Here is a 12357-nt window from a genome sequence, read left to right on the forward strand (position 1 = left end):
TTTGTTTAATAATATACAAATGTCATTTAGAACACAAAAGTCTTAATCCTTTACTGTAAACTCAGTACTTTTAAAAGTTACTTTTTTGAAGTGGCAGAAATCAGTATTTATCTGGAGGAACTCTGCAAATATTTACATGAATATTTTAAAGTATTTACGTATATCCGCTTTTTTATACTTCGAGTTTTAGATTTTGGGGGAAGACCCAGAGGTGGGGGGAGTGTTGAGGGGAAAAAAAAAGCACTCTAAGAATATAATACCCTTAATCTCTCAGTCAGGCAAACTCTTTGTAGAAATACTCAGGTGTGTTCAACTGCTATGCCCTCAAATCACTCCTATTTTTGTGAAGAAGTCTTCTCAAAAAATAAGCAAAGCTTCAATATTATTTTAGCACTTAAAATAGATTCAGAGATAAAAGCCCTGCAGTATCAAGGCAATAAAAAGCAAAACAAGAACAATCAATTCTTGAAGCCTGGCATTTACAACAAAACACAGACAATGCTTTATTCAAAACCAGAAAGATAACAGTGATGGATAAAAAGCTGTTTTAGCATACAGAAAATTCAGGCTGATTTTCTCTGTGAACCTACTTAAAAAGAAAGCCTGAACTCCAGCAGGATGCAAATCATGTTAGACCATAGATACATTTCTTAAAATTGCATAACAGCTGATTTTATTTTCTAATTATTTTATCAGGCTTATGCTGGGTTAATTATACAGTTTACAGTGTCCCTGCAGTCATGCATTTTTGAAATATTGTAGAAAGTGTAATAGTTGGTCTGTACTGGTTATTTACAATATGTCACCATCAACACAACTTTGCGCTTTTATGTGGATCGTATATGGAATATTTTATTTTTTCTTACTAGTTTTGCTCTACTCTTATCTATTACTTACATAACTTTTCCATTTCCTGTGTGAATTAAATGGCAATCTTATCAGAAACAAAGCACAAGAAAGAAAACTGTGTTATTTATGACAAGTCTTCTCTCCTAAATACCTCAGAAACTGGAAGTATCACTCATTATATTAATATGTTTTGTCTTTTGTAAGACCTTTCATTCTTTTACAGTAAAGCCCAAACAACAAATGAGAATATGAGAAAGATATTTTATTCCTCTAATAGTTATAGAGAATGACTTACACTATTTCATACTTTTTCTCTGTCTTTACTCCATTGAATTCACTCCTGGTATATGGTAGTTACATGTTCTAGTTGCAACACAAGTCCATTTTGTTACAGAAAATAAAGTTCTGGTCCACAAATGCAGCTCTCAAGTTTCCAGAATTGTGGGAAATTTTTACATTGGCAGCTCTTATGAATGGCATTCCAACACAATGAACACGGTGGAAATAAACATAAGCCTCCAAATGTAGCAAAAGTTTCAGAAGAGCAAGAGCTCTTGTAAAGTCCTGCAGGAAGTAAAGGAGGAGTCAGTCAGCAATCCAGGAGTCTGAAGGAAATGATGCAATGAAGAGAAGACAATTTGGTTTGAAAATAATCATAGACACATTTTTCTTTTAAATTAATTAGTGTATTATCCTACTTAACTTCTTTTGCCTCCTCCAGAAAATATTGACATTTGACGGAGTAAATGGTGGGACACTTGTGCTAACCTGTGTTGAGTTGCTGGTGAAAAAAAAGTCACAGTGTTCAGTTCTAATAAATGTTGAAGATAGTAGGAAGGCTTTCTAAATTGCCTGAATATTTAAAATTAAGAGTCCAGTGTAAAGTAGGTACTGCTTGAACCTGTAAATAGCTGCCTCTCATGTTCTTTACAGATGTCATTGGAAACATTGTAGGATCCTATAATTCCAATTTTTTCTAAAACCCCAGAAATATATAAACAATAAACAACGAACGTAGACTTACATGGGCTTTCTGTAACAGTTTACTAGTATGATGTAAGGATCATGTATTGTGTTTCTTCACGTTTGACAATGAAAAAATAAAAACTACACATCATGTCTCCCTACCGATGGGTCTAAACTCTCATCTAAGAGTTACTGACTTCTCTGCAAGCAACATGTATTTTACCTCTACAAATGGTCTACCAGAATTCTGTTTGAAAGTCAAAACAGACTTCTGATTTGTATGATGCTCATCTATTTTTTTTTCACCATTTAATCTTCTGTTACATAATCACAATGACTTTACAACCATACATTATTCGAATTGCTTAAATGCTTCTTAGATACTTTTTTTTTTTCATTCTGGTCAACAACAGAATATTCTTTTCCAAACAATATAATTATTATGGCATTTAGATTAAGTTAAAACAAAACTTATTCTGTCTTTTCGATTTTCCCGTTGTAATCTGTCTTTGAAATGCATAACTTCAGGCACAGGGAGTCTGCATCACAAAGATCTGAATCTGTATTTTTGCACTTTGCCAACAGGTTAACGAGTTTTTACATTTGCCATTTTTTCCTCCTGCACAATAGCACTTGACTGGAGTCTCACTTAGAACTTGTCATATTTTTAATTGTCAACTATTGCACGCTTAGATAGTGAAGGGATTTTAGAAGAGACATTTTTAGATCTTTAACTCTGTACTCAAACATACTAGAAAATATTATGAAATCACCTAATAAACCTTTTTGCATAAAATTAATTTAAATAGGCATTTGAAAATAAAAATGATATATTTAACCAAATGATTAGCATATTGATAATATTCATGAATATTATAAAAATTAAAAAAGTACTTACATTCTAATGGTTAATTAAATGTTCAAAGTGTCTATTAGTTTATTTCAGAATAGTATCTAGTATGTTTGGATACAATGTGAAATATGCAGAAAGGTTCATTTTTAATATTGCTGCAGTACACTTAAGATTGCTACTGTCGTCTTTGTTCTCTCAGCAGCTAAAAATGCTCTATAAGGCAGCTAAAAATGCTCTATAGAGGTATGAAATTAAAACTAACATAACATTTTTATCTGCAAAATATACAAGAATGACTAAGGACAAAGATTGTCTTGTTTTCTATATAAAAAAATACTTTCAAAGGGGAAAATAAATCACTTTAGCTAGTAATTACCTCAGTCTTGCAGAAAGTTTGAAAACCTTTTTATTTTAAAGTAATACTAATCCCACTGAAGGACTCTGAAACACAAACAGAATAATAAGAACAAATTAACAATGAATTTTCAAGAATTTGATTTTCATTCTCCACAGCTTGATCAACTCTTTTATATTACATCAAAGATTGTTCATATTAGCTAGCAATCATAATGAAGAGTTACTTCTTTGTTAAGATACTGAGATAAATCATTCCTTTAAATACCTGGTTTTGACATATTTGTCGAAAGAAGCATAGTCAATTGCCATCAAAAAATACTCACCAGTAAGAGGTCAATGTATTTTTGCTGTATACCCTGCATATGGTATACTGATTGTCCAGAAGGACTCTTTAATGGGGAATCTGACCAAAATCAGTTACCCTGACCAGGTAGGATAAGAACACGCATTTCATAGGTGTAGCAGAACCCATGCAAAGGAAGATGTCCTGTTCAGCACAGAGCATCTGCTAAAAGAGAAGGGACCCCAGAGCCCCACCAGTGTGAGAGAAGGCTGGTGCTGGGGAGGGTAAGGACCTGTGCACTTGAAAGCTTGCACGTTGGCTGCTGCCATAACCCATGACTGTGTTTTGCCTGTCCTCAGTTTCCATTGTTCACATAAGCCTTGTTTCCTTAGGAAGAAAAAGGATAGTCTTTTTGGTTCATGTCTCATCATGCAACTTAATGATTTTTCCATGAGTCCTAGGAGACAGACTCCCTCTGCTTCTGCAAATTAGCAAGTTAGGCAGGAGGTCACAGTAAGACAACATGACAAGTAAGACAATTTCTCCCCAGGATACTACTGAAATTAATTTACTGAAGCTCAGAAGGCAGATGGTTACAGACTTTGGTATGGAGGAGAAAAATGGCTTCTTTTCAGTGGTGATCCTCCTGTTACCCTTCCAGTGTGTGAGCAGGAACATATGCTGCTTTAAACCCTGGTATCTTTGGATCCATACTGTGGCTGCCTCCAAACAGTATTCAGGAGGAAGTAGAAAGTTTAAATCAATGGCAGCATTTTGGCATCTCCTCTCCCAATGAGCAGGCATAGGGGACATTGAAAAATAAGCTTTAATGCAGAGTAGTTCAACAAGGGGAAGGTCAAAGTCCTGCACCTGGGAAGGAAAAACCTCATGCACCAGTATATGCTGAGGGCCACCCAGCTGGAAAACAGGTTGGCAGAAAAGGCCTTGGGGGGCCTGGTGGATAACAGCATGAACATGAGGCAGAAATGTGCCCTTGCTGCAAAGAAGGCTAATGGTATCCTGGGCTGCATTAGGAGGAGTGTTGCCAGCAGGCTGAGGGAGATGGTCCTCCCCACCTACTCAGCACTGGTGGGACAACACCTGGAGTGCTGTGTCCAGTTCTGGGTTCCTCGCTGGAAGAAAGACAAGGGCATACTGGAGAGAATCCAACGAAGGGCCACAAAAATGAACAAGGGACTGGAGCAACTCTCCTGCGAGGAAAGGCTGAGAGAGCTGGGACCTTGGTAGAGAAGGCTCGGGACTGGAGGGTGGTGTGTGGATCTTACCAATATATATAAATACCTGAAGAGTAGGTGCAAAAATGATGCAACCAGGCATTTTCAGTGGTACCCAGTGACAGGACAAGAGGCACAAACTGAAGCATGGGAGTTTCCATCTGAACACAGGGAAACACTTTTTTACTGTGTGGGTGACTGAGCACTGGGACAGGTTGCCCAGGGAGTTTGCAGTGTCTCCATCCCTGCATATATTCAAAAGCTATCTGGACATGGTGCTGGGCAACTGGCTGTAGGTGGTCCTGCTTCATCAGGGTGCTTGGCCCAGAAGATCTCCAGAGGTTCCTTCCAACCTCAACCATTCTGTGGCTCTTCACTGCCGGGCAGCGTTTTGCCCTTCCTTACCGAGGCTTTCCCCAAGGCACCGCCATGGTAGCTGCAGGGCTCAGCCGTGCCCTGCGGTGGGGCTGTTGGAGCCGGCTGAAACCGGCTGTGTCTGGCACAGGACACCCCTGGCCTCTCCTCACAGAGGCCACCCTGCAGCCCCCCTGCCAGCACCTGGACATGGACACCCAATATACCATGAATTTTTTTTACAGTTACGGATTTTTTTTCTACTGTTTGAAATCTTAAAGTATGCACTTATTACCATTTTTTCCTCATCTGTTTTCATTAGTGAAAGATGCAGAGTAATTTTTTCTAGATTAAAAATACAGTACAAAGTATTTTTGGAAGTTTTCTGTATTATAAATAGTGCTTACTGAAGAGGAGCTGCTGCTCAAGCTAGTAATCATGTCACAGGCTGCCTTTCTTACATCTTTTCCTCTTCACCCTCCTGTAACCCCTGCATTCCTGTAACCCCTGCATTCCCTACACAACTTCCTGCAGGTAGCTCAACCCTCAGATTTGTGAAACAACAGTAAAGCCACTAGTTCCAAGGGTCTCAAGCTCAGCTCTACATCTATACTTGTAGCAGCCAGACACAAATCACTAGAGACTTAGCAGTCAATGAATTCTGCTTGTACACAAGTAAAATCAGATAATATGCCTAGCAACAAAACCAGCAGAATCTCATAAAGCTGGGTGAAAATTCCATGTTCCCTAAATCTTTCAATCTCCACTTTCTGGGAAGAGAGAAACTGTGGTTACTTGTCCTCTTTAGCTTATCTAGACTCAGGCTTCAAGGAGACAAGTGGATGGAAATGTTTTTTCTCTCTAAAGCCCTTCTACAGGCACAGAGTAGCAAAAAATTATAAAATTTTCATTTTCACAACATCTGTAAGAATATTGACACCTCATTCAGAGATAGAAAACAAAGGCTCAGTTTTTGTAAGAATTATTTTCAATATTCTGTGTATGAAATGTTGGTGAAAGAAGAAATTTTTCCTACATATCAAACCATGCTTTTAACTTCCAAGCATAGGTAGAAGCACATTTACAAAAAAATCTCTGTCTGAGAAAGGATCAGTTATAAATTTAAATACATATCTGTGTATAAAAATCTGTTCACTCTTTTTGTGCAAAACAACTTCACATTGAGGCACAAACTATGCCAGTGATGAAGTTACTGAGGATTTTTTGCAGAGGTGCACACATAATGGCAAGAATATGATTTAAGATACAGAGATTTCTATCTAGAGAAAGAGACACCTAAGCTTCTCTTTTCGTTGATCCTAAGGGAATGCAAATCTTTCCCTCTCTTAGGATATGCAAGGCAAATACTAAATCCCTTCACTATGACAGGGATCAATAGCAAAGCCGCTAGCAGGGATAAAGAAATAGAGTCCACATGCTCAGGCAGTCATGAATTGGCTCAGTAGCCTACCTGATGGAGTGGGTGCCAGGCCTACTGTATTGACATCGCAGGCTGAATGACCTCTGTGGCACCAAGTGAAAATAGAGTACGGTTCGCCCATTCTGCTGTTCACCCAGTCGTGCCTTTCTGTAAGATATTTATTTCAGAATTAAGATGGTCAAACTCACTAGCCTCCCCTCTTACAATGGCAGCCGGCTTTGGCGAAAATGACAAAGTCTACAGAGAAAGAGGAAGAGCTAGCAATGGAGAAGAGCTAGCTTATTGGCCAATTAAGGTTACCATTTTGTTAGGATACCTAGCTCAGTCGCAGTAACTACTCAGTACAGAATTATTTTCAGCAGCTTTGTGTACCAGTAGTGTATTTCAGTTGTATATCCACTACATAAAGATTAAGATCTATAATTAATGTAAATCAGCACTGACATTAAAGGAACAGAAGTTATCCATGCAGATAGAAAGAGGCAATAATAAAAACAAACAAAACCCCACAAAACTTTCTTGGACATTATTCAGTCCTCTGAAAGAGCACATAAAAATAAATGGATCTTCATTTCACATTCTGAGAACTATGGAAAAAATGATGAATATTTTTATAATTTCATGTCCTATATGGATTTGAATCTTAAATGTAATTGTGATTATAGATGTATTTTTCTTTCAGTGCACATCAATATTAATACCCTAGATATACAGAGCACACACTGAGAGGATAATTTGCCCCTTAAATGTGCAAATTCTATTACAATATTTGTCTAAAGGCTGGATTAATATTGAGTTGGTGCTTTTGCTAGCTCATCATAATTTTATCAGTGCATATACTTGAACTATGAGAATGCTAATGACTCACACAGTAGGCACTACATGTTATAATGGAGTCCAATTACTTTTGACTATTCAAATATGTTGCAAATTTCAAAGACAGTTCCCATCTGACTACTTTTTCAAGAAAATGCCAAGTTACTAAGTCTTCATCTACTTAAAAAGGAAGTTTTAAAAAATGCTAACTAGTAAACCACATTACCTCATTTCATTTGTGCCTAATTGGACCATAATCATTTTTCTTTCATTTTTCACACCATATAATGCTTTCTAAATAAATTTCCTATGGAAAAGGATCCAGAACACCTGTTGTTTATTTTGATAATAAATTCCACATTTTCACCTTTGCTCCATAGTCAATCTCTTAAAGGATTAGAAGAGAGATTTCTCTATCAAGATACTTTGCTGAATAGATTCAGGATATTCTTTAGCACTGACCTATATGTGCTTCTTCCTTAAATGAAGTATCACAAGTTCACCTTTGTTTATTTACAGAAGTTACCTGTCCAAGTTTCAAGAAGTTATCTGTCCATCGTGTTTCCTAGAGCAGTGAATAAGTCTGATACCTGTTTCGTGACAGTATCAGATGGCTCAAGAGCTGACAGAGACTTTTAAAGACTCATCCAGCCTGTGGATTTAAATTAGCAAATGTAATCCAAGCCTGCAGCTACCAAACTAATCATCAGCTATGTCTAAAAGTAAAAAATGATAGGTGCTTTTGTGATAAAGGTGAGGACAGAGAGGATAGAAAAAGTTTAATTCTAGTAATATTCTTGCCATCTTGACGAAACTTGTGCTATATATGAAATACCAAGGACAAGATTAGCCCAACATACTTAGAGTTTCAAAACAATCATTTTAGTAAAAAATTGCATAATCAATACGTGGAGTTAAGTCATGTTTCTGAAATTCCCTCTTAGTGTAAACAGATTTAGTAACGAAAATAGACCTGACCTACATACACTACCTGAGAGCAGCTAAGCAAGTAATCCTTTATTTCCTTACTCATACTAGTAATAAAGTTCTGTAATCAGTTTTTAAAACAAAAGCTCTTCAATATAGCAGAGAGATCTTTTCGGAGATTAGATCTTGCATGGTGCTGAATGCTTCCACACTCTCATTTCTAATGAGCTTGACTTCCTTTGGGAGTCATTAACTTTATTTACTATGTTCCATGTACCAGTCGGTGATGCTTAGTTCCTTACAATAGTTCTGATACTCTATTCACCTGAGTAAGAACTATTAATATAGCTCATTTTCTTGACTCTCTCAGCCTTCTATAGCCTTGGCTAGTGATTTAGGACTATGCTAATCAGAACATCTCAGATGAATCTGAAGTAAGTTTTTGTAACCCAGTACTTAAAAATTCAGCATCCCTTTGTAATAGTTCCACTCCTCTCATGCAGATTGCTCAGAGCTTTGTTTCTTCACCTCCTCACACTAAAATGGTCACTAACTGACCAGTTGTCCAATGTAATGATGGTGGAACCAATCCAAGTATAAAATATTGCTCATTGAACAAAATGCTAAAGATATTCTTTTGTGCAAGATACATTTAATATCACTGTAATTAATTCAAGAAAAAAGATAACATCTGGCACTGTCAGTAAGGCAAAAATGTTGGAACACAGGGCAGAGGTAGTCCTGGTGCTGGACAAACACAGCCATGACAATACAGTACTGCGTATGAGCAACTGATCACAGTCTTTGGACTGAAATTTACACTAGCCTGGGTCCAGTAGCATTATCTTCACTACATTACACTGTATATCATGATACATATTGAACTAATGTTAGTTTAGCTGTATTTTTAAAAAGCTCGATGGTGCAGCATAGAGATGCCCTTAGATACTGTATGCCATTTCAATAAACTCAGATGTTTCTAAGCCCCTTTAACTGTCAAGGTTAAACAAGCATCTAGGCATGCATACATAGGACACAACCACCTGATTCACTTAAACAAGCCTGACATGGTTACTCAAACTTTTCTGGTGCTATACCCATTTGCACCACTTGATGACTAAGCCCAAAAGGCTCAGATCTCTTGTCTTAATTCAGTCTGTATGTGCAGATACCGTTAACTCTCCTTTAAGTATTCTCCAATTAACAACTCGTTACTAAGCCTGAAGGGTCTGCATTGGCTGTTAACTCCCATCTGCTGGAAAGGCTCTTTTGCATCAAAAATCCCACAGTAATAAATCTATGAGTTTCGTATCTTTGTCAGGGTGTGATTGGCATGTAGACAAATTATTCTGAAATATATTCTGAGGGAATATATTTCTTCTCTCACTTTTATCTTGCTACATTCAAGATAAGAAATTCTGAAGATTATCCTGGAGTATTTTGGACTTGTATATAAAAAAGTTACACAAAAATGACATCTAGATTGTGAAGTCAAGCATTTCAAAATTATGAAACATCAAGATTAGGATCAGGTTTGTAATTTGATTTCAGTTTCTGTTTGTTGACATTTTGATGTCTTTGACTACATGTATACTACTTTTTGTTGGTTTTTTTTTTCCTCTAAGTGAAATGTGTTCTTGCCTCAGTGCAGGCAGAGAGCCACCCTATGCTCTGACAGAGCTGAAACCCTCTTCAGCCTCATCCCTGCTACTTTCCCTACCACTCCAGCCTCCTCTGTGTCCTTGTCTTCCCTGTACAATCCTGTCAGCCTCATACTTATGACTTCCTTTCCTGCCAGGATCACTCTTCTTCCTTTTCAGGAATAAAAATAGAAATCCAGAAATACAGAAAAAATCCTGGATCTATCATCACATGATATATACACAATATATTTTGAATCTGAACACAGACCTATGCTTAACCCCAAATTTGCTCTAAATCTAACAGCAGCAAGAGGCATACCTGTGCTTAGGTGACCTCAAAAGTGCTCAGCTATTGCAGTAGAGAAGGTTTGGGTGAATGCAGCTGAGCACAGCAACAGCCCTGGCTGCATGTGGCGTGCCTGGTCAGGCCCTCCAAACCTCCTCCTGCCAGCCATTGCCAGGGCAGCAGTGTGGCTGAATTTAAGCCATCAAACTGGATGGAAGACGTTATGCTGTAAATCTTGTGCCTGCTTCCTCCTCCTTGGTACTGACAGGGAGCATGGCAGATGGAGCTCCTATAGGAGGAGCCAGGGTGTCCCTCATCCATGCAGGGTCCTGCCCTCACCCTTCCACCCCTATGCACAGTGGACAGAGGCAGGGAGTGGGGCCAGGGCTCATCTGGGGGCTCCAGCCAGGAGCCAGGGATGGAGGCGAAGTGTTGCAGTAGGCCCGTGTCCCACCAGGGCCAGGGCTGGGCACAGGCTGCTGCTGAGGTGGTGGCTTCTGAGCCCTGGGCAGGGTTGCCTCCACCCCCTGGGAAGGGGCGAAGGCTGCCCCAAAACCTCCTTGTACCCCCGGGGGCCATTTGACTGGCAGGGTATGCCTGGGGCTGTCAGCCCCTTCCCTGGCAGCACTCACAGAGCTGGAGCTCAGACAGGCTGGGCAATGGGCACTTGGCCACGGGGCGCCTGGTAAACCCAGCTCAGTCCCACTCAGGCCAACGGCAGCCCAGCCACTCCCTAGGATCTGCCACACCTCGATGCCTGCTCCCAGCAATGCCAAATATAACCACGCTTACAGTACCATCTATCCATGTTTTAACTTTGAGCCATTACCCTCAGGGACAAAGTAGACCTTTCTCTGTATCCATTTTTTATGGATATGTTGCAAGCATGCATCCTTTGGGGATGCTACATATCCATGCTACGTAACACATGTGAATGGACCCACAGACCCCACTATTCATGCTTTGTTTGCTCATTTATATATATATGGCTGAAGCAGAGCTAAATGTTTTTTTGTAATTGTGACTTGGTGGATTGTTTGGGGCTTTTTATGGTTTGAGGAGTAGACCAAAGACAGTTAAATATTATTAACAGGGTATTAAATTAAACCAGCTATATTTCACTTAGAGCACAGAGGCTGACCAATGATTTTGGCAGTGAGCACACCACAGATAATTCCTTTGCTAAATCATATACAGTAAAAGCACAGCAAAAGGGACAATGACTTCTGAAACCTAAAAGTGAAGGGTACATGAATTTTGTACATTCAATGAAAAGTTTCAGGTGATACCCAGTGCTTTCTTTAATAATTAGAGAAGAGTATCAGGTTTCTATGGGTATATGAGGAAAGGTTGGGTTTGTTTTTTTTTGTTTGGTGGTAATGTTTTTCTGGAGGACAGTTAGTTTGGTTAGTGTCCTGGTGCCAGCTGGGATAGCGTTGTCTTCTTAGTAGCTGGTATAGTGCTGTGTTTTGGATTTAGTGTGAGAATAATGTTAATAACACACTGATGTTTTAGTTGTTGCTAAGTAGTGTTTATACTACTCAAGGACTTTTCAGCTTCCCATGCTCTGCCAGGTGCACAAGAAGCTGGGAGGGAGCACAGCCAGGACAGCTGACCTAGACTGGCCGAAGGGCTATTCCGTACCATACGACATCATGCTCAGTATATGAAGGTGAGGGAAGAAGAAGGAAGGGGGGGACTTTCGGCATGATGGCGTTTGTCTTACCAAGTAACCGTTATGTGTGATGGAGCCCTGCTTTCTTGGAGATGGCTGAACACCTGCCTGCCGACGGGAAGTAGTGAATGAATTCCTTGTTTTGCTTTGATTGCGTGTGTGGCTTTTGCTTTACTTATTAAACTGTCTTTATCTCTACCCACGAGTTTTCTCACTTTTACTCTTGTGATTCTCTCCCCGATCCCCCCAGGGAGGAGTGAATGAGCAGCTGTGTGGTGCTCAGTTGCTGGCTGGGGTTAAACCACAACAGTTAGATATGCATTGCTGTGTAGGAATGAAAAGAAGTTGCTAAATGGTAGGCATCAGAGTAGATGTATCACAGAGTGGAACGTTTGTCCTCTCTCCTTACTTCTGGTATTCCTGGTAACATGCTGTGTTCAATGTCTCAGAAAAGAGCCATTAAAATTGTTAGGGAAGTGGAATGATCACTATTTATGAGGGAAGTTTCTGAATAAATATTTTAGCTGAGAGGTAGAAGAAATGACAGTACCTGCAAATATTAAAAGGACTTTAATACTGATATGGAAACCTCTTCAGTAAAAAGAAAATCATAATAAAAAGGGAATATCTTTATATAATAAGCAATTAAAGAATGTTAAGAATGTAAAGAAA

At 39.0% G+C, this 12357-nt stretch overlaps 1 long non-coding RNA gene across 1 annotated transcript; it reads right to left on the bottom strand.

Annotated features, from left to right (window-relative positions):
- Window positions 1-1375: 1375 nt before the first annotated feature.
- On the bottom strand, window positions 1376-6427 carry LOC148055699 (uncharacterized). Its single transcript, XR_015704612.1, has 3 exons — window positions 6369-6427; window positions 3045-3109; window positions 1376-1413 (listed from the first exon to the last, which is right to left on the bottom strand). It is a non-coding gene; the product is annotated as an uncharacterized LOC148055699 (long non-coding RNA).
- Window positions 6428-12357: the final 5930 nt, after the last annotated feature.

This window comes from Nipponia nippon, unplaced genomic scaffold, assembly GCF_047370975.1.
Source record: "Nipponia nippon isolate SJK-2023a ecotype South Korea unplaced genomic scaffold, ASM4737097v1 scaffold_2, whole genome shotgun sequence".
NCBI lineage: Eukaryota > Metazoa > Chordata > Aves > Pelecaniformes > Threskiornithidae > Nipponia > Nipponia nippon.